Here is a 22,194-nt window from a genome sequence, read left to right on the forward strand (position 1 = left end):
CAAAAAAAATAGCAAGGTTATTGACGTCGAACATGCGAATTCCAGGAATTCGGGCCCCGTAGTCTCCTGCGCTCTCTTCTTCCTGGTTTTCAACACGCATTTTCTATTCGTGGGCCACGCCATCATAATCGGTGACCATTTCTGTTGTAGCTTTTTTTTTCTATACAGCTTAGTAAGAATGTTTTTTGCTTGTCTCAAGAGTTCCTTGTCTTTGACTGCTACGTACAGCAAAATGTGTGCTTTCGCATCTGACATGCATCCTCTTGTAGCGTGCCGAGGAATATTGAACGTACTTTTGGTATCCTATGAAGAACTTTATTAGAGTCCTCAGAATCAGTACAAGACTGATACTGGGTGCTGCAACGTCGGAACACAGAAGCGAAGCCGTTCTACCGCCACGGTGGCTTCAGTGGCGTTTCTCTCTAGAGGTCAGGGCTGGCAAGCTATCGCCTTTTGGCAGTAGTATTCAAACAGTTAGGTCACATATTTCATCCCTCTGTACTCCTCTTTCTGAATGACCTGGATATTATAGACACAAGAAGAAACATCGGCATGGAAATGCGAGAAGTAGGTGTCGAGACGTAACGCTTGTTGGTGCGCCCCTCTTAAAGCATTATTGGACGTCATTGTTATTTGTGTTTTTAACAAGATCGCCCGGGTTTGTCACTGCATTGTTCATGATTTTATTAGACCGTTGAATGGCTATCATCTTTCATTATGATTATTGACTGCTTTGCGTTTTTGTCTGTTTTGACTGCTTTCGATTCAGGTCATAATAATTGCATTACCGTTCAAGACATGGAATATAATTCTCTATGTCTTTCTTGGCTCTTTTCTTTTTTAAATTTCGTCGTGTGTACTCTATTACGTAATACTAGTGCTTGATATATTACTCTGCTTAAGGCAGAACAGCGCAATACACGTGTGCAGTGGCTACAAATGCTAACAGAAAGTTTTTGCGTAGCCAATTACAAAACTGTACTTTGTCTGACTCCATAAATGGCTCTTAAGCTCGACAATTAGTAATAAAGCTAGTGCGGATTTGGTCTCGCTTGAAACAGTAGACACATAAGACTACGCAACCACACAATATACGTGCTCCACCATATACATGATTGTCATACGTTGTGCTGAGTGTATTGGTATTGTGAAAAAAAAAAAGGCAGCGATACTTTACTGGGGCCTGCTTAGGCTACACTGATTACTTCCGGTGGAACGATTTTCCCGTAGCGAGCATAGGAAGTAGCAAACTTTGGGTTCAATGGTGTCCCATGATACACAAATCAAAATTAGCGCGTTAGTTACCAACATGTGGAAACAGTTGCCTGTGGAGGCTCAATTTCAGCTTTCCTGTCTACGAATTCCTACTGCCGGCTTGTTGATCTTGTCCTGCTGTGCTAAAAATGCATCAGACGTAAGCAAAGCTACGTTGGCGTAACAAACACATTGTTAAATATCTGCAGCATTGACCAACACGCCAGCCACACGAGGTGACAGCTCGCGCTGAAAGTGGCTAATTGGTGCCGTCATATTATTGTATGCTCCACTAATCGGAACGTGAGATACTTCAGCACAAGTCGTTTGTCTCTGCAAAACGGGTAATACCGATAAATTTTTCCAGCGTCTTTTGTTTGCTTTACTAACGCTCAATGCATCCATCAACTTTACACAAAGATGTTACTTGAACCATATATCCATGAATCACGAACACATAAGCTAGCTGTGAAGGCAGGCTAATGTGAGCAAGATGTCTGCGTCCTATCTTCTTACTTGGCATTGCTTATTCTGTTTTATCTGTCGTTGGTTAGTGCAAATGTGTGGCAATCAGAAAGGCACTTTTCTGCTACCATCTATCTCGGCTCTGCATCTCTCTATCTGTCTGCAAATATTTTACGTGGTCATTGCATACTTCTGTGTAAACGTGAAACCCGAAAACCAAAAGACGGGTTACGCTAAAGAACACATGCTAATTTGTGTTTTGTTAGCTTCTGCAATTGAACTACTAAATTGTTATACTTTCAAAGTGCATATTGTAGTAATTAAACTCGTTGTTTACTACGAAATGGGGATTATTAAGTTATTAGTTTCATACAAGTAGTCACAGCGTTGCAACGTTTCTCACATTTTAGGGCAAGTTGTATTGCTCGTGTACATACCACCTGTATATATTAGGATATTAATCACATATATACGTAGGACTGATCAGATGAAAGTTCTTGAAAATTTTATCCAGGCTTTGATATTTAATTTGCCGTATCGCTCTTTAAATAATTTTTAACTCCACAAGATTGGGAAGCAATGCAATAGAACATGTGGCATTGCAGTCGAACTTGTTGTTAACAGAAATTTTTTTTCGAATGAACGCTATATCAAGTGATAAATACAGTCATTGAGATGACGAAGCACGGTAAAGACGTTTGAGAAATAGGCTGCGTAAATCATAGTACTTTCCCCAACCTTCGTTTTCCCGCAGTCAGATGCGTGCGTGGTATATCGATTGAAGGTTGTTTTGAAGCATGATAGATCGCACAAACGATTGTACTGCACCAGTTTAGTCACACGTGAAACACAGCATTTGGAATAACTGCCGCTGAAGAAACACAGAAAATATTAAACGAAAGTGTATGATTGATGGAAAACAATCTTTGGTATTATTTGCATTCTAAAAAAAGGAAGGTTCAGTTCAGATGATAAGTATACGCGAACCACCTAAAAGAAACAATGGGAACATCAACCAGTATTATGTAGAAAGTCTAGCTAGCACTTAAGTGATAAACACATTTCAAAAGTACGTTGTTATCTTCCCAACTGGTACCTGGCACGTTATTTCGATGTTTGTCAAGTAGGTGTGTATATAGATGCGCGCTATGTTCGTTTATTCAAGCTTTCTTCTCCCTAAGCCTCGCCCGCACATAGGAACAGTCACGGGAGCTGAAATGCCAAGGCTGTCGGTATAAATACTAAGACATGCTGAGTATACGATCGGATATCGACTTTGCGCATCTTTGCGAACATGCATTTCTTATGTTAAAACAAACCATGTGCGTGAACAACCTCAAAGACCAGAAGAATTACCGTTTTGTCATGCCTACAAAAGATATATTCAATAGAGCGCCGAGAAACCTATGTGCGAGAAGAAACATCCAACTGAATTTGGTCCTTGTACAACAGGAGTGGTGTACGAGATCCCGATGCCCTGTGGAGGCTCGTACATCGCCTAGATGGGCCGGTGTGTGAACTGCCTACGAGAGACCACAAGCACAATCTCGAAGCGAAGACTGGCTGTAATTTGGGAATTTACTGCGCTAGGTATGGGTGTAGCCCTCATTTCCCGCAGACGAACCAAGTTCGCAAATAGCAAGATTCGCGAGCTCGCGAAATGTATGTAGCCTTGTACGTAACATTGAGTCAGCATGTATCAGTTCTTCTTTTATTATATTGCTGAGTTTGCTTGGCTTTATTGTCTGTCCACCTGTATATATCTTCTCATTGTGTTATTCCACGCGCTTTAGAGCATGTCTTATGTTGTCTCTTTCTCATACACCTCGCATTATGCCACATAAAGACGGTAAAGGTGTCAACCATCTCCTTATAATAGTTCCTGAGGTTTAACGTTCCAAAACCACTATATGTGCAAAAGGCAGGCTATAAGAAGTGATCCGGGAAACTCGAACGCGGGGGGTTCTTGGAAACGCACACAAATCTAGGTATATGGGCCTCGAGCGTTTTTAAATCAACAAACTGCGTGTGCAAAAGCTGAGGAGCATTGGAATGAAAAAGCTGGGCCATACACTGGAACTTCACGGAAACATAATCAAGGATCACTGCGCATCAGATCCCGCATTCCGCCGAATTCCAATAAGCACTTTTGTAACTATTTTTACTGAAATTAAACGCGCGCTTTACATATGATGACAATAGAATAATGTACTACAATTTCGACAATAATTGACCCTGACAGCCCATGAATGAATAAATACGCCACATGGTAAAGTCGAAAAGAAAAAAAGAGGGTGAATTTCGGTAGTCACTTGTTCTTATTCGCCGTCATTTGCATCGGTGAAAGCTAAAAAAGACTCTAAAAATGAAATGCTTTAGCGTTGTAATAGCCGCCAGTTCACAATCTTACCGCGGCGTGTGTGTCATTTTTCCTTCGTATTGTGTTTAAAGTAAGCGCCGTTTCGTATTTTTACCATGGAATCTCACCAACTAATAAATTAGCCCGTCTTCTTCATATTCTTCTCTCTTATTCTCTTTTGGCAACATTCTTTGCGTAACGATACGCTTTACATTGCGAGATATTGAGCAGCGGTCAAGCCTAAGGATCGTATGACAGTTTTATTCCTGTGCGGCTTTTTAAATTAAAGTGTGTAGCAGTGTTAGCCTATTCCAGTTGCACAAGAAATACAATATCCTCATGTTGTTCACATTAACTGTTTTCGTTGCATTTAATACTGTGCAACAAGACTTCTCAAGAGAGTGAATGTTGCACAGTATGGCAATCGAAAAATATCAATGGCGACTGGATATAATACTTTCTGGATTAGGTTTTATTGTAAAATACCAAGCAGTTCTTCACTGTATATTAACTATATGTGAGAGTTTTCGTGCATGCGTATGATTACCCTGTGCTGCATTTATTTTCGCAGCCTCTCATTTACATGGCCTAATTAAGGATAAATGTTTGCGTCTAAGTAAAATCAACTAGCATAATAAACCAAAAAGCGGTGATAAAATAAATAAAAGCTGATAGATGTTGCACTTAGCGTCCTCAGTTGGAGTCGTGGCGACAGACTAATAAACCATACAATGAGCTTTTGACGTGAGTTTTTAAAAGGTTGTCTATTAACAATCAAAAGAACAGTGAAAACACGTACGCGGCTTAGAATCTATATAAACTTTGTACTGATACTGGCAGGCTTATATTTATAATACATGGCTACCCGACGGGGATCATTAAAAACTTTCAATACATGCATTCGCTCCGGCTGTGTGACATACATAAGCATTTAATTAGTTTAGCGTGGTTTCAGAGCGATGACTGGATAAGTTCAGCAAGCGTTTTGCTCTAAAGACAAATGCATAAAATGAGTTCTATGTGTTAAAAAAGAACACGATTGCGTATTCGACTATTTCTGCATGTCAGCGACATTTAAACCTCCAAGCCGACTTCTTCGACCCAGTAGTGCAAGAAAAGTTCAAAGTGGCTTAAGAAGCCCTAGCTCGGTGGTTACATGTCCCATTGCAATAATAAAGCCTCCAAGCAAAAGCCTCGGCATGGAAGTGTGACCTCATATATGTTAATCACTCGCTCTGTCATGCCATAATTATTTAAAATGGTACAAACACAGTTGCCAAGCAGACAAAGAAGAAACACTCTGGGCTTCAGCCTAAAAGAATTGAAAACTTTGTTCAACTTAAGTTCTAAATCCCGCTGAAGTTAGTTCCATCTCCTCACAAACTAGTGGTGACAGTCATTTAAATACCGGCTTGTAGATTCATCATTCACGCTCATATTTCGTTCTGTAATGGGAGCTCACACAAAAATTAATACGAAATCCATATTTGGAAGCTGTCTTTGTATTGTAAACTTTTATCAATTTTCGATGCATGCGTGTATGGCCATATGTTAGAACAGACGTTTTTGTTTTACCACAGTAAAATCAATCATAGAAATAAATGCAATAACTATATGGTGTTTCGATTATGGCGTTCTCTGCAGACAGGACAAAAGGCATTATTAAATGCGAAGCATTTCTTAGCAAACTTCGGTGACTTTGAGTGTAACTATCATCTATCTATCTATCTATCTATCTATCTATCTATCTATCTATCTATTTATCTAGCCGCTTACGTTTGGGTGCTCTCGTGGTCACCCCCTTAACTTGGCGTGAACCAAAATTAGCATGGGAGGGAAAGATGATTTGACAAATATGATGCTCTGGTCAAGATATGAATAATGTCACAATCGCGCCGCGTACGTCGTTGAACACTTCCCGTCAGACAGTGGCACATACTCAAGGGCGGGTATGTGCCGCTGGTAAGCGGGTATGTGCCACAGGTGATAGCACTTAGTACCTACCCAGGAACGAAGAGAACACAGATGGGCAATTTTAACGCGTGAGCGTTAAGCAATACTCGACGTCTGTAGCGTCGACCCAAGGAAGGCATAGAATAAATGGCAGTGTTAAGAAAAACCTGACATAGGCAGCGTTGGCCACCCAACGAATGCAAATAATAAACTTCAGGGTCACAGCATGAATCGAACCCAAGCATTCTGCGTGGCATTCAAGCATTCTACCACAGAGCTGCGCCAGGTCTTGGAACTGCTTTTCAAATAGACGCTAATCTTCGTGAAACGTTAATAGTGGTTGCAGTGCTGCCTACCCAATTTTGTAAAGATTACATATGTACTCCTTTCATACAGCCGTCACGTCGGGTTACCGTCAATTGTAGGGAGGTGCCATGTGCTTAAATTGATTTAAGTAGCAGTGTCAAGGGCCAGCATCTTCGCGAGCATCAGTGCCTCATAACAGCACATTAGCTTCTGGTGTTGCTAAAACACATTTCCTGTGACATCTTTGTGCCAGTGGAAAACTGGTTGTATAAACATCTACAACTCTTCAACATATGTCTCTGCGTGCAACCTTTGTACATATGTTTAGCGTCATTTATGACGTGCCGCTCAAAAAAAAATGCAACGCGGTCACCTTCCCTTCGCGTGCTTCACATAAAGTTAATATCTAGGTACGTGAGATCTGCCGAATATTTTTAAACACAAAAGTGTATCATGCTGGTGTCCATTAGAATTTCAGTGACAAATTTTCGTCATGAAAATGACATCAAAAAAGTGCGCACAATTGCAAGACAAAGAAAAATGTTCTTGTCAACCGGAGTCGAACCAGTGACCTCTGGGCCTGTGAAAACTGATGCCGGGCAAGTTTTCCACTAAGCCATAATCATATGCTTTGTGACGTTTGAATATACCACTATTATGAGTGGGTGTGGCGGACCAGGCCTCGCCATGCTGCCTAATAGGCCGTTCCTCTGCGTTATGCAGGTCCTGCTGGCGCAATTGGCCGCTCTTCAGTCGGTCGGGATTCAGCCGGACGGGACTCAATTCGATGCACGCGCGGATCCAACAGTTCTACTGGCGCAGTTGGCCGCTCTTCAGTCGGTCGGGATTCAGCCGGACGGGACTCAATTCGATGCACGCGCGGATCCTACATTACGCTCTGCACCGCATCGTCAGTGCTTCTGGCCTCACGTTATCAACCCGCCATACCACGTGACTCCTTCAGACGCCTTTATAAGAGCCATGCCGCATCGCTTCAACTTCAGTGGGTGTGGCGGACCAGGCCTCGCCATGCTGCCTAATAGGCCGTTCCTCTGCGTTATGCAGGTCCTGCTGGCGCAATTGGCCGCTCTTCAGTCGGTCGGGATTCAGCCGGACGGGACTCAATTCGATGCACGCGCGGATCCAACAGTTCTACTGGCGCAGTTGGCCGCTCTTCAGTCGGTCGGGATTCAGCCGGACGGGACTCAATTCGATGCACGCGCGGATCCTACATTACGCTCTGCACCGCATCGTCAGTGCTTCTGGCCTCACGTTATCAACCCGCCATACCACGTGACTCCTTCAGACGCCTTTATAAGAGCCATGCCGCATCGCTTCAACTTCAGTGGGTGTGGCGGACCAGGCCTCGCCATGCTGCCTAATAGGCCGTTCCTCTGCGTTATGCAGGTTAGTGTTTATTATAGCTCTATCAAAAGTGACTATCGTGGCCTCCTGGTCCTGCCATGCCCACGCCAGTGTCTTGAAATTTTATGCAATGTTTTTTGTGCATGCAAACTTTTGTTATGTGGGGATGTTGAGTTGAACCCTGGGCCGAGCACTGAAGCCTTATTGACTAAACTGCTGGAAGGCCAAAATAAGTTGGTCACAGAGATGGCTACTTTGAGGGATCAGCAGTCCAACATGGAAAAAATGATTTCAGACCTTAACAAGCGTTTTCTCGAATTTGGAATGCATATCGATCGAATAGATGGCCTAGAACAGGCGGTCAAATCGCTACAAGCGAAAGTAGCTGACATTGATGATAGGAGCAGGCGTTCAAACCTGGTTTTGTTTGGCATTCAGGAGGGCAGCACTGAAACTGAGACAACTCTTCGCGCTGAGGTGATTGACAACCTTTTTTGGGACAAGCTAAACGTAAGATGCAGCTCTGTTGTAAGAATCCACCGCATTGGAAAGCCGGGTAAAATGAGGCCAGTAATTGTATCCTTTCAAAATTATAACGAAAAGCAGGATGTTCTTAAAAATGCACGAAAGTTAAAGGGAACAAAAATTTACATTCAGAATGACTATTCGGTGGATACTCTAAGGAAACGCAAGCTTTTATGGCAAAGTGCAAAAGAGGAAAAAAAACAGGGCAAGAAAGTGATTCTTCTGCATGATAAACTGCGAATAGATAACGAACTTTACGTATGGGATGATGTCACACATTCGAGGGTAGAACTGGTTACTCGGCGAAAAGTTTCCTCCAGGGATTGACAGATACCTTCTCGCCTTGAGGAACTGCGCCTCTTAAATATCAATGCGCGTAGCATTGTGAACAAAAGTGATAATCTTGAAGCTTTGATCTTGGGATACAGCCCTCATGTTGTTGTGATCACTGAAACTTGGCTCCGAAGTGAAGTTCACGACAACAGTATATTTCCGCCTTCGTACCAAGTATTTCGTCGAGATAGAAGTTCAAAAGGAGGTGGCGTTGCCGTCCTGATTAAACAAAACATTTCAGCAGCACTTTCAAAACAAATCAATAACCATGAAACTATTACCTTGAAATTGTCATGCTGGGGCTTTTCCTTAGTACTAGTAGCCATTTATCGCCGTCCCGATGCTCCTCCGGAGTTTTTGCAGGATTTATGTGATCACGTCTTGGGTTTTAGACAACAAAAAATAATTATTGCTGGTGACTTCAACCTTCCTGGTGTAAATTGGGAGAACCCGTTTGCTTCTAATGAACCCAGTGCTCATGTTCACAGTGTACTGGACTTATTGATGTGCTGTAATTTGGAACAGGTGGTTAGACAACCTACTCGTGTTCAGGGTAGTTCCTCTTCTATATTAGATCTTGTTTTTTTGAGCCGATGCATGACCGACTTTTCTGTGACAATTGAACCTGGTCTTTCAGACCACTATATGGTGAAGTGCGTATGCCACTTCTTGACAAAGAAAAGTGCTCCTTCTAAAACTGTCGCAGTCAAAGATTACCTTCATGCAGCGGATGAAAGCGTCTTAGACTTTCTTGACATAAACTTGAGCAATTTTGGTGGGTCTGATGTTTCTGAGCTATGGGAGACATTTAAAAGGTTATGTCTATACTGCATAGATCATTTTGTGCCAAATAAAATGAAAAGGATCGCGAAAAAAAATCCGTGGATTACCCGTGACATCTTGCATCAAAAAAGGAAACTAAAACGATTACGACGTCACCGCGCATCTCAGACAACTATTCACACAAACCAGACACTTTTAAACCAGTCTATCCGATGTGCTAAGCAATTTTATTTTCAACACACTCTTCCAGACTTCATACGGACGGCTCCTGATAAATTCTGGTCGCAATTATCTCGCAAGAAAGAAGGTACTCTTCAAATAATTCACAATGATACAATCGTTGTAGATGAAACAAGCATAGCGACACATTTCAATGAGTACTTTCAAAGCGTTTTCCAAAAAGATTGCGACAGCGCACGGGCTTCTGCTACCTCTCCTTATCTCGACGCAGACATCGTGTCCTTATCTGGTGTTGTATCTATGCTTCTGAATTTAAAGACTAAAGCTTCGCCTGGTCCCGATAACATTCACAACGCGTTTCTGCGTCGATACGCTGAGATGGTTGCTAAATTCCTTGTGATCATTTTCCGCGCCTCCCTGTCTTCTTCTTCTGTTCCGATAGATTGGAAAATAGCGCGAATTGTACCAATACTCAAATCAGGAGATAAATTATTGATTACAAATTATCGCCCTATATCTATTACCTGTTCTTGTTGTAAGCTTCTCGAGCACGTCATAGCTAACTACATCACTAATTTTCTTAATGAGAACAATATATTAACCCCATTTCAACATGGGTTCAGAAAAGGTTTGTCCACTGTTACTCAACTGGTCACAGTCATACATACTTTCGCATCTATTCTTGATAAATCCGGGCAAATTGATGTTATTTTCTTAGACTTTAGGAAGGCTTTTGATCTAGTTCCCCACAATAAATTGATTTTCAAACTTAAAAATATTGGCCTTCCAGAGTTTATTGTAAATTGGGTATCCGCATACTTGTCAAATCGAACACAATTTGTTGATATAAATGGTCACTGCTCATCCAAACTTCAGGTTACATCAGGAGTTCCTCAGGGAAGTGTTTTAGGGCCCCTACTTTTTTTAATCTATATAAATGATATTGTTGAAGTTGTCCCTGAATATGTCGGAATAAGGCTATTTGCCGATGATTGCGTGCTGTACAAGGAAATTGTTACCATGAATGATCAACAGCTTTTAAATACCTGCCTTGATAACGTTTACCAGTGGTGTAAGCAATGGGATATGAAGCTAAACTCAGACAAAACAGTGTACATGAACATCACTAGAAAGAAAAACTTCTTTTCTTTTCCATATGCGCTACAAACTCACGTACTCAGGGAGGTCAGTGTGTATAAGTACCTTGGCGTAACGATAACCAAAAATCTAAGTTGGAATACGCATGTATCGAACATTTGCGCATCCGCCTTCCGTAAGCTATGCTTTCTCAAGTACAAACTTCGTTTTGCCCCGTCATCAGTGAAGCTGTTAGCCTATAATACCATCATTAGACCTTCTCTCGAGTATGCGTGCGTCATTTGGGACCCATACACTAGGAAAAACATTCATGCCATAGAAATGATTCAACGTAAATGCATCAGGTTTATATTTTCTAAGTACCGCATGATAGACTCCCCTACAGCTATCATGAAAGAAAATAATATACAAGAACTTCAACTTCGTCGCAAAATTCTGAGATTAAAATTTCTTTTTCAGTTAAAACACAAACATTTCGCACTAGATGCCTCTACGTTTATACAACCACTGACGTCACGAGAAACTAGAAATCGCCATGCTGCGTCAATAACACCATTCCAGACACGTACTAATACATTTAAGTTCTCTTTTTTTCCTAGGACCATTGTAGACTGGAACGCCCTGCCGTTTGAGTCGTTACAGAACATTGAACACTTTGATTTTATCACTTCATAACGTTAAGCCCCAAAATGCTCCTATCGCTGCGCCATATGTTATTGCGAATATGTATTGGTGTGTATAGTTTTGTGTAAATATACTTAATTTGGTCACGAATTGTTACTAATTTATGTGGTGAAAATTGCTGTTGAATATTAATTGTCATGCGTACATTTATTAATTTTGTGTGCCTTGACTGCTGATTGCTTGTGATTTTTTTTTTTTTTTTCACTCCTGCATGGGCTCTGAAGTGAGCCTGCAGTATTCTGTAAATAAATAATAAAATAATACGCTTTTTACCTGCCACTGTCCTCTCGCAGTGTTCTTGCTGAAGAGCAGAAATCACCGCAACATCCATGATTTAGTCAATCAACCTGTCGTTTCAAAGCGTCGGTCCTATTCAGCGTGTTTTCAACAGAAGAAGTGCAATCCGGGTGGCGGCCTTCCCCGAAGCGTCGCCGCTATTCACAGTATTCATGCATAGCCAGAATACTTCTGCGACGCCCGCCGGCTTCGCATGGCTTTAACTCCGTATTACTCACCCACGCTCATCCCGCGTAGTGCTGCAAAAAATCGCGGCAGGCCAAAAGAACGACAATACTCGCGTTGCGTTTCTCTCTGGTCGGGCACACAGTGGTGAAGAAATCAAACATGCAACGAGTAGGCCACGTTAGCCCAAGTTTGACATCCAATCAGCCACGCTCTTTTGGCGGTCACATCGCTTTCTCTGGTTCCACTCTCACCACTAACTACTATTGCTACCACAAGCCTCTACGACTAAAATGATTTTTAATCAATAACGATGGACGTTAACCACCGGGTTGTAGATGTGTGACCAAGTGACAACGTGAACGCATCAACGTTCAGCGGTCCTGTATTTTTGAAACACCAAAAGATATTTCACAAGCTCCCTTATAACAATGAACAGTAAACAATAAACAATTTTTGCAAAGACATGCTTACCTTTCGTGTTTTACCGATTTATGCTTGAGGGATCGACCAAGGAATTTCGAAGGAAAAGGCTGCACCTTTATTGATGCTACAGAGAAAAATTCAAGGTGAACATGTGTTCAAAGTAGGTATGCGCCGTTATGTTTTTGGGAGTTACCGACTCTGTCGAAAAATTTAAAAACTGCAGTAAGAGAGTGGTATGTAAGAGCCTGCGATGAAACTTTAGTTTGTACGACCGGCTCTATTTCACAGCTGCAGTATGACACGAAACAAAGGACCACAGCTAATTACAAACTGCTTGTGGTTTTACTCTTCACATATAAAGAAAATGCAACTTTTATTGTGCTTGCAAAAACTGTTTAAGAAATTTGAGTGTTTCGTACTCAAGTTGTTAAGCAATAGCCAAACATATGCACCTTTTTGGGCTGGCTGTCAACTTCCAAAGAGGTAGCTTTCAGTCAAGCAGCAACAAGGAACACGTAAGATTGAAAATGTCTCAAAGCAGGAAGCGACGCGTATCTACACGATTGGTGTGAAGCTTCACTATCCATGCAGTTTGCACCCCACGTGGTATTCCATTAGAAATATGTGGTATCCAAGTTGCCCAGAGCAATGTTCACATACAATAGTCGGGTAATCTATATACAGATCACATAAGTACTTTCTGCTATACCGAATGAAGTTTCTATGCACTTTGTCTTGGTGTCTTTTGAGATTGGCTCACATATTCACGTCTTCTTCGTAAAGTGACCGAACACCAAGACAGCTTGCCGGTTACCACAAGCGTCGTAATGCCGACAATCGTTCGTATCGCAATCCTGGTACAGCATTGGTAAAGATTTCATACTGTTGAATCATGAGTAAGCGTTGATTGATTTGGTTGGTATGTGCGGTTTAACCAAGGAGGTGTAAAGAAATTTTTGAAACCGCCTTGAGTTTAACGTTTCAGAACCACTATATCATCATAGGAGACGCAGTAGTTGAGGGCTCCGGAAATTTCGACCACCTGGGGTTTTTAACAAGCACCGAAACCTGAGCACACAGGCCTGCAGCATTTTTGACTCCATCGAAAATTCAGCCTCCGCAGCCGGACTTTGATTGCACGAACTGCGGGTCAGCAGCCGAGTACCTTAGCCACTGGACCACCAGGGCGGGGCTAGTGAGCAAGCGTGGTGTTAATGGCTCATATCGATGGAGTATAGTCTCAGTGTCCTAACAGCAGTAGAATAAATCACTTTGCCAAAATACAATAAAATGATGCGTACTTTTACCATCGACAGGTAGTTTACACTTAACGCTAGCTGCTGAGGTTAGCATAAAAAATTACACCCACAGAACATTTTTGACAATAAAGCATTGTCTGAATGTATGTAAGGATGTCACGTTAGAAAATTAGTCGACTAGTGAGAGAACTAGGAAGAAGCAAAGTTCAAAACAGACAGCTTGAAGAGTGAGGGCAATGATAACTCTGCTGGCTGCTCACACAGTTGGTCTCAAGATTTAAGAATACTGTAGCGCTGCACTGGTCCCATGAAGAATGTTTCCGGTCTACCACTGATTTGTGAAGGCGATGTTGAGGCCTACTCTAATCAGCCACATCTCGCAGAAAATACATTCATTCTGGTAGAGTGTTCCAAACGTATGCAATGCGAAACACAACAATTCTTAGTGCGTGACACGTCTACCTGCTTCAAGCTGCTTTTGAGGCAAGAGCTACCTCATTTTTGGCTGATGAGGGATTATTATAGACGACGATGGACGACGAGGAACTTGCCTATAGCCTTAGAATCTTCGGTCCTACATCTTTCGTTTGGCAGTATTGGCAGTCACAAGCCAAAAACAGTATCAGTCTCAAATCTACCCACCTCAGCTTTCCCACCAGTGATAATTTTGTTTGCTCAAGGTTTTCCAAATTGTCTGCCATAATTCCTACCAAATGCTTCGGGCTTTCACAAATTTATTTTCTTTCGCATTATACCAAGCTGAGTTGCCACCACAACTGAAACACGGCCGTGATCACGTTTAATACGTGATCACGTTTTCGCCATTTTGTAGCGACCATTAAACATCACGAGGTCATTAAGCTTACTTGGTAAGACTTCATCATGTATTTCATTGAATTACTTTGGTTGCTGAGAATTCTTATTTTACCCCCCAGAAGTCCTATAGTGTCACCACAACAGCGAAGCAATGATACGAGAGGAACACTTTGTAATATTATACGAAGTGAGGCTGGCAACTCTTTTGAGTCTAATCTCGCGTGAATCTAGAAACCATTGAAAAAAAATTGGCAGATCCTACGTACAGAGGGAATCGATGATATTCGAAGCATGAATGAGAAATGTTGATATGTCACTTTAAATTCAGCACAACGTTAGGAAGTGAAGGTAAGTGTTGGTGACATGGCTTCCATGTCATGATTATCATGTTTGCACCAGTCATATATTTAGTCATCCATTGACGTCACGTAACAACAAATTTGCTTTATATGCGGAGCTAGCAAAACGGCCGCGAGCACATCAAGAAGGGCCATATATATATATATATATATATATATATATATATATATATATATATATATATATATATATATATATATATATTGTTTGTCAGCGCCGCCCAACAGTAACCAGCGCGAAATGCGACATGCTGCATTTCGTGCCGATGCGTTACCCAGACAACACTGCGTCTCCCTCTTTTCGTGACGGAGGGAAGCTAGACGCGCTGAAACGCGCATGCGCCAATGCAACGCAGCGCGGCGGGCGCCTGCGAGTACATCGCAGGACCAGCGCTTGGCGTGGCAACGCCGGCGTGACGTGACGAAATGAACGCCGGCGAACACGCGCACCGCGTCGCGTCGAAATGTATTGACGCCTTTACTGGGGTATGTAGTCATGTTTTCACTTGACACGCATCGCATGCTTATCATGTTTGCACCAGTCACATACCTTCGTAATCCCTTTTCGTCATGTAGTGCCAAATTTGGCATATGTGAAGCTAGCGAAACGGCCGTGAGCGCATCATTATTGTGGCATGTAGTCATGTTGTTACATGACACCTATGACGTGATTATCATGTTTGGATGTGTCATTCACCTATGTCGTTCGTTCGCGTCGCGTAATACCGAGTTTGGTACATGTGAAGCCAGCGAAACAGCCGCGAGCGCATCATCAGTGTGGCATGTAGTCATGTTGTTACAAGACCCGCATCTCATGTTTATCATGTTTGAACCAGTATCATACCTTCGTCATCCATTCACGTCCCATAATACCAAATATGGTATAACTGAAGCTAACGAAACGGCCGCGAGCGCATCATGAGCGTGACATGTAGTCATGTAGTTACATCACACGGATGTCAAGATTTTCTTGTTAGGGTCTGCCGCTTGTGTTCGCAATGAAATCATGTCATACTATACCAGTTTTGCAACATGTCATGTGAACGAGATCACCGGAACAGGAGCAGGATCATGAAATGTAAATCATGACATTCATGACATACATATTAAGATTTTCATGTTATGAATAGTCAAATATTCTCGTCATACAGTCATGTTATGCCGTACAAAGTTTGGCATCGATACCGTTATCAAAACGGCCAGGAGAGCTAAAAGTCGTAGGCAACTAGATAGATAGATAGATAGATAGATAGATAGATAGATAGATAGATAGATAGATAGATAGATAGATAGATAGATAGATAGATAGATAGATAGATAGATAGATAGATAGATAGATAGATAGATAGATAGATAGATAGATAGATAGATAGATACGCTCAAAGTCGCCGAAGTTTGCTAAGAAATGCTTCGCATTTAAAAGATAGCACCCTCTCTTTTTTTACTCTTTTTATAGTCGTTTAGGACGGGTTGGATCTTTGCTGCCTGCTTCGGCACCAAGATTCCTGAGCGGGATGACGATATAGCGTTTGCCCTCCAAGTGACAGAGATGAGCCGGTCCGTTTGACCTCTGCTACGGCTTGGTTTATCACCCTTGCTCGCACACCTTTACCCATGGTAGAACATAGTATGCGTGGATATTATCAGTTCAAAACTTATATGAAACATCACGGCGATGGTGAAAACCCGGTTTTAGTGTCTATGAAATTCAAGCCGCAATAAAGTAGACATTTGAAAATACCACTTAAGCGCATTCACTTAGTAGAGCAGATGCAGAAGCACAATCCAAGTGAAATTCAACCATTCTGCCACTGTTTGGTAAACTGGCTTTTTTGCTGTAACCATTTTTACCAAATAACAAAAAGGACGGAAATAGAATTTTATGCTTACACTCACAAACTTTTATTTCATTCGTCATTAATTATAGCTTACATTTAATGATTGAGACCTTAATTTATTATAGGGTATGTTGCTACAACTTTGCCCCCCCCTCCAATCCTCTGATAATGCTACCTTCACATAAAAGCTTATTATAGGTTGATATGGATTCTCTAGTTGGCACCAAAGATATGCAGTCTGTGATGACTGAGATTTTGGCAAACACTAAGAGAGATTCTCAGTGATGATCACCAGCCACAATGCTGAGGTTTGCAGGCCTCTTTTTACAGCGAAAGCTGCATACGACTAGAAAAAATGAAAACCACCTGGAAGCGACGTCACGAGCGGTCTCCACTGGCTGCGTAATCAGTTACGTCGTTCGTAGCGCCATAACGAAGCACACGTGCCGTTGGCTGCGTTGTGACTGACGTCATTTATGCCATCCTATAGTAGTGACCCTGAGCAAGCACGCATGAGTTCTCTCGTGAGACATTCTATATGGGTATGCCACGGACACCTTTAGAAGAGCACAGCAATGAAAACGTGAGAGAACTCGCATTTGCCGTGCCGATGGCGAAGTCCCGGCGCAAAAACAAGCCCGGGAGGCTCAGTACCAGCAGCAGCTGCGTACCGAAAATCCGTCAGTCTTCCAAACCGCGCAAAATCGCGAATGGCAATGCAAGCACCGGCGCCCCCTCTTCACATGAACAAAATCTCTCCACATGAACAAAATCTCCGAGAATGCACAACAAAACCATCTTAGTTATTCTGTGCCAACTGTCGTTGTGCCGAAGTGAACTACGCGAGCTTGCTGGGTGACGGCATCACCCATATAATTTAGGGACGTGGCTGCCGCATTTCGTGAGCACCCCGCCAAATTGGGCAAAACGCAATTAGTGGCCGCACTCAGATGCGACGGCTTGTGGCCTGGGCATCTGTCGTCTTCATATCCCCTGTGGTGGTGGTGATAAGCTCGCTGGGAGCAAACTCAGCACAGTGGTTGACCATTCTGTGCATTCCCTGATCTCTATATGTTCGCTCTTCGGCCACATGCTTCGTTCTGCGGTATTTTGACGAGAACCCGCGCCACATCTCGCTTGCAGCCTGCAATGCACCTATCATATGCGTGGCGGCGTCATCCTCAACCTTACGTGTGCTTATCGTTTCCTGGAATTGCTAAGAAAACGCGCATGGTTTCTTGTTTGGCTCATTTCTTGCGGCGCAACTTAGGTCCCCACCGAAAAGCGAAGACTGGCTAGTGATTGGCTAAACGATAGTGGGTGTGTTTCTGCGTGCGCATGCGTTCGGATGCCGCTACCACGTTGAACTCTTGAATATTAAGCTGAAGGGAACCCCGCTTCTTTATTTTAACAACACTTCATTAAATTCATTGAGCTTTCCAAACTAAATATTAAGGGTTTTTCTCCCATGGATGTGAACAAACCAAAGGAAATGTCAAATACGGATAGCTTTTTGGGAAAGACAAGTAATTATCACTAGTACAATTCATCAAAAGGCAGTTTACTTCCCACCGATTGCTTTTTATAGCCATGACCATTTAAAAGATCATGTAGAACACATGTTTCTGGGCAAATTTTACATAACCACTGAATTCTCACACAATAACACAACAGGAAGGAATATGGAATCTCAGAAATTATATAAAGAATAGGAAGACACAAATACTGAAGCAGTCAGCTCGTGCTTGCACGCCACCTGATATAAGAGAATTTGCTTTGTCGTTTTTGATGGGCCTTGTCAGCCTAGAATTTTGCTCTTCGATCAAGCTTGCTTCGTGCCCGTCGTGGAAAGATAGTCGTACTTTTTACGCTGCTTTGGATGAAGGAATACTGCAACGCTGTCTCTCTGGTCTTTGCTTGACAAGTACTTTAGAAATGTATGCAGCTAGGTCCAGTAAATGCGGTGTTGGCACCGTATTTGCAACGAGAGCAGGCCTTCTCCGGGAGATGCGCAGTTACCTCCGATAATGTGTACGTAGTCAAGAATAACAAGATGTTCAGCGCAATTTTTTTCGCACACCACAGATGTCTGAGCCAGGGGTTTGTGTTTCCCTGTGAAGTTTTGCTCCTAAACCTTCCGGCGGTCTTCGTAGTGACAATAAAACAACAGAATGGTCCATTCGTTTTCTAGGCCATGACAGGGTTAGCCTGTCTGGCTACACAGAGTAAAGCAATGCGTGTCCGTCTTTCTCTTCTTATCCATCAGAATACAGCAAGCTTCATCGCCTCCAAGTGCTAAATATATCACATGCACACCATAACATTTAAGATGGTGGGCGCGCGATGTGTTTATCTCCGGCCGTCCCAATCGGCGTGCTCCCCAGCAAAACCAACAAGTATCGCATTGCGCGCCCGGCTACCATCAGAGTTCCGGCGGTGGCTGAGACCATGGCATACAGCAAAGCGCACAGGATTCCAGCATGTGCATGGGTTTTTTTTCCCGCCTACGAGCCAAAAGCACTGCCAGCATCTTTTGGCTGAACTGAAGGAAAGTTTTTTTTTCTGTAACTGCATTTGTTTTGGTCCAATTTGCGAAGATATGCATGGAAACTGCTGCATTTTTTGATAGGTAATTGGGAGAAATGATCAATTTGTCTATGTTAGTACAGTTAAACCCTTTTACAAGAGGCATGCTCTGGGCAGCGATTCTTGCCTTTTATATGAGATGTCTCTTATAAGCAGGGGGCCTCGTATGCATGTTTCAATCTCCCGTATTTTACTGTAGACATACTGGTGTCTCTTATACCCATTTGTCTGTTATATCAGTGTCCATTATAGAAGGGTTAGGCGATATTACTTTTTATTCATTACGGTTCGTTTTGTCTCGGTTCTAAGTACCTCGATTTGAAAAATATTGAGGCATTTTAGTGTTCCTCCTTTCCTCTGGAGACATGTGTACGGTAAAACTGGACTAATTATCGTCATTTAATCGTATTGCTCTCATATCCTGATTCCTAATTTTGCTATTATATCATGTACGGATATTTATGAGGTGGCCAACCGAAACGCAGTTACGCTCTAGTTAACTGGGTGCCTGGTCATGTCATTTAAATAAAGTATGTGTGAAATAATATTGCCGGAATATTGTATAAGGTTTCGATTTCGACCTACATTCACTTCCCAAGTCTTCCACAGTGAAAGTGTCTTGAGTTGTAGTTGTCTTCCTTTTCGCCATATGAATTTTTATCATGCTTTGGTTGCACAATGGCAAAATCAGTGCCATGTTCACTTAATTACTGTACTCTCGGCTCCATTCAAATCAACCGGTCGCACATGTAGCATAATGGCATCTTTCTAAAGAAAACTAAGTATTCGCCCCTAGGGAGGCTACTAAAGAAAGAAAAAAGTGTAAATTGTCACTGCTATGTAACAACCAAGTGTGTCATGCTTAGTACATCAATTTCTGAAGGCGTGTTGCATACTTTTTGAACAAACAAATCATTTTGTTGTTCGCTCTTACATTGCCTAATGTATCCACTGAACACCATAAAATTCACAGCGCGAATAGGCGACTGTAAGTCACCTATTCGCACTGTAATGCTTTATTTGCATCTGTAATGCATCTGTAATGCTTATATGTAATGTGACGCATCTGTAATGCTTTGTTTGCTGTGACAATTATGTACATGCATGTTTTGATTTTTCTGGTTGCTCTATTGTTTGTATACTTGCATCGCATGCAAACATGTACACGCATGCCGAATGCGCATGGGAGTAGGAGCCTCTGTCAGGCAATACGGCCTTTAGCTCTTACTCTTCTCTCTGTATTAGAAAGAAATAAACTTCAATTTAATTCAATTCAATAAGTGACCGAAACGTGCCTGTATTCAGCTCTGGATCAACGCAGAGCCAGTGACGTTCAGTCTAGACTTACTCTAGATGCTGGCAACCACCGCTTCTGCGGCTCGACGGGAGGATTCTTGAAACGGCGTTACAACGAAAAGCAGCGCTAGTTCCATGAAAGGAAAGAAGAAGCAACCCTTTTAATCGAGTGTAACCTGTGACCATAAAACGCGGCACTCTTCTGACTTCGCTTGTTGATCAAGCTGTCTTTTTTTCTTTGTCAGGGTCTTCCATACTATAAAGCCTGCAAACTTTGAGGTACAGTAAGTGTCCGGCACATCCAGATCTCTTGCAGAGGCATCATAATGTAAGTGCTCTAATATGGGTGTCGCAAATCTACAGCAAGAGAAAACGTTCATTTGAGAATATATACACTTAAGCATTGGCTTTGCCTCTCGTACACCTTGGTCCGACAGTTGTAAATGAATATGAATCTATATAAAAATGTGAAACCATTTTTTCCTCGCCACATGCAAGCTTTGTCAACAGTGCGGCAGTCTTTTTGGCCATATGAAGCAGCGTCGTGGTGCGAAGAGCTGGCCACGCCCACCTCTGGAAACTTCTTCCCTCCGTGCGATTGAGACGGCTGGAGAGAAAACAGCTTCTTGCTAGCCATCTCGGAGGCCATGCACACACACGGACACACACAAATGGATCAGTACAAAACAAAATTTACGTATAGCGGTTACTCCCAGGTTGAGCTGTGTCGAGCACTCCCTTTTTTGCACGTGTTGCAACGTGTTTTTTTCCCTGGGGCTACCTACAGCAGAGCTACCCGCAGCCGTCAGCATTTTTGATCGCAGCTGTCCCCAGGGCGCAAGCTTTGATCTTGTCACTGAAAAGCCTTTTAGAACACTGTAGTTTAGGTAACGAAACGTTCTTACAGTTCACCCCGTTGTCGCGTATATTGTATCCCCTCGCCATGTCGATGGTTCGTCGAGTCTGTCGTCAGCGTTTTCCTCAAGCTCCTACGGCCATCGTCGGTAGTTTCCACCCACTGTGAATTTTGTCTTCGTTGCTAATGTCTCGCTCTCATCTGTCATCTTCGGCCCACTTAGTCCAACCTAATTCGTAAATAGCCTTATTGATGACTCCCTCTGACCCCACGTCGGTGGTCTAGTGGCTAAGGTACTCAACTGCTGACCCACAGGTCTTGGGATCGAATCCCGGCTGTGGTGGCTGCATTTCCGATGGAGGCGGCAATGTTTTAGGCCCATGTGCTCAGATTTCGGCGCACGTTAAAGAACCTCAGGTGGTCTAAATTTCCATAGCCCTTTACCACGGCGTCTCTCATAATCGCATGGTGGTTTTGGGACGCTAAACCCCACTTATCAATTAATCATCAATGACTCCCTCTGATGATTGGTGTGGGCCGCACTCATTCTGGCTCGAAGTGGAAGAGCTGTAGTCCTCCCAGGAACTTCTGTTTAAGGGTGCAGCAAGTCACCTCACTCGGGACCTCCCAGGTCGCCAGCCACTTCCTGGGTCTCTTACGCCGTCATCCTTCAGAACATGGCTTCAGAACTGTAGCGACGCTGACCTTCGCAGTTCAAAGCTCCACAGCACAGTGCCAGTTCATCTTCTGTGATTTTTTATCACTGCTGTGCTCGTGTTTCCCGAGCCATTTTTTTTTTACCAATTTCAAACGAGAACGCGCCGCGAAAGCACACCATCGTGGTCTCGCGCATGGACGCCACATTTCAGTGCCTGGCACGTGTCTCCCACCCTTTTACTTATGACACAGCAAAAAAGCCTTCAACGAGCTGCGCCAGCGTCTCCAAAAGCCACCTGCCTTTGGACACTTTGACAATGACGCCCCGACAACG

The 22,194-nt window shown here is 42.9% G+C and overlaps 1 long non-coding RNA gene across 1 annotated transcript; it reads left to right on the plus strand.

Annotated features, from left to right (window-relative positions):
- Positions 1-7,013: 7,013 nt before the first annotated feature.
- Positions 7,014-12,232, plus strand: LOC142776582 (uncharacterized). Its single transcript, XR_012887649.1, has 2 exons — positions 7,014-7,744; positions 11,599-12,232. It is a non-coding gene; the product is annotated as an uncharacterized LOC142776582 (long non-coding RNA).
- The last annotated feature ends 9,962 nt before the right edge of the window (positions 12,233-22,194 follow it).

Source organism: Rhipicephalus microplus, chromosome X (assembly GCF_043290135.1).
Source record: "Rhipicephalus microplus isolate Deutch F79 chromosome X, USDA_Rmic, whole genome shotgun sequence".
Classification (NCBI taxonomy): Eukaryota; Metazoa; Arthropoda; class Arachnida; order Ixodida; family Ixodidae; genus Rhipicephalus; species Rhipicephalus microplus.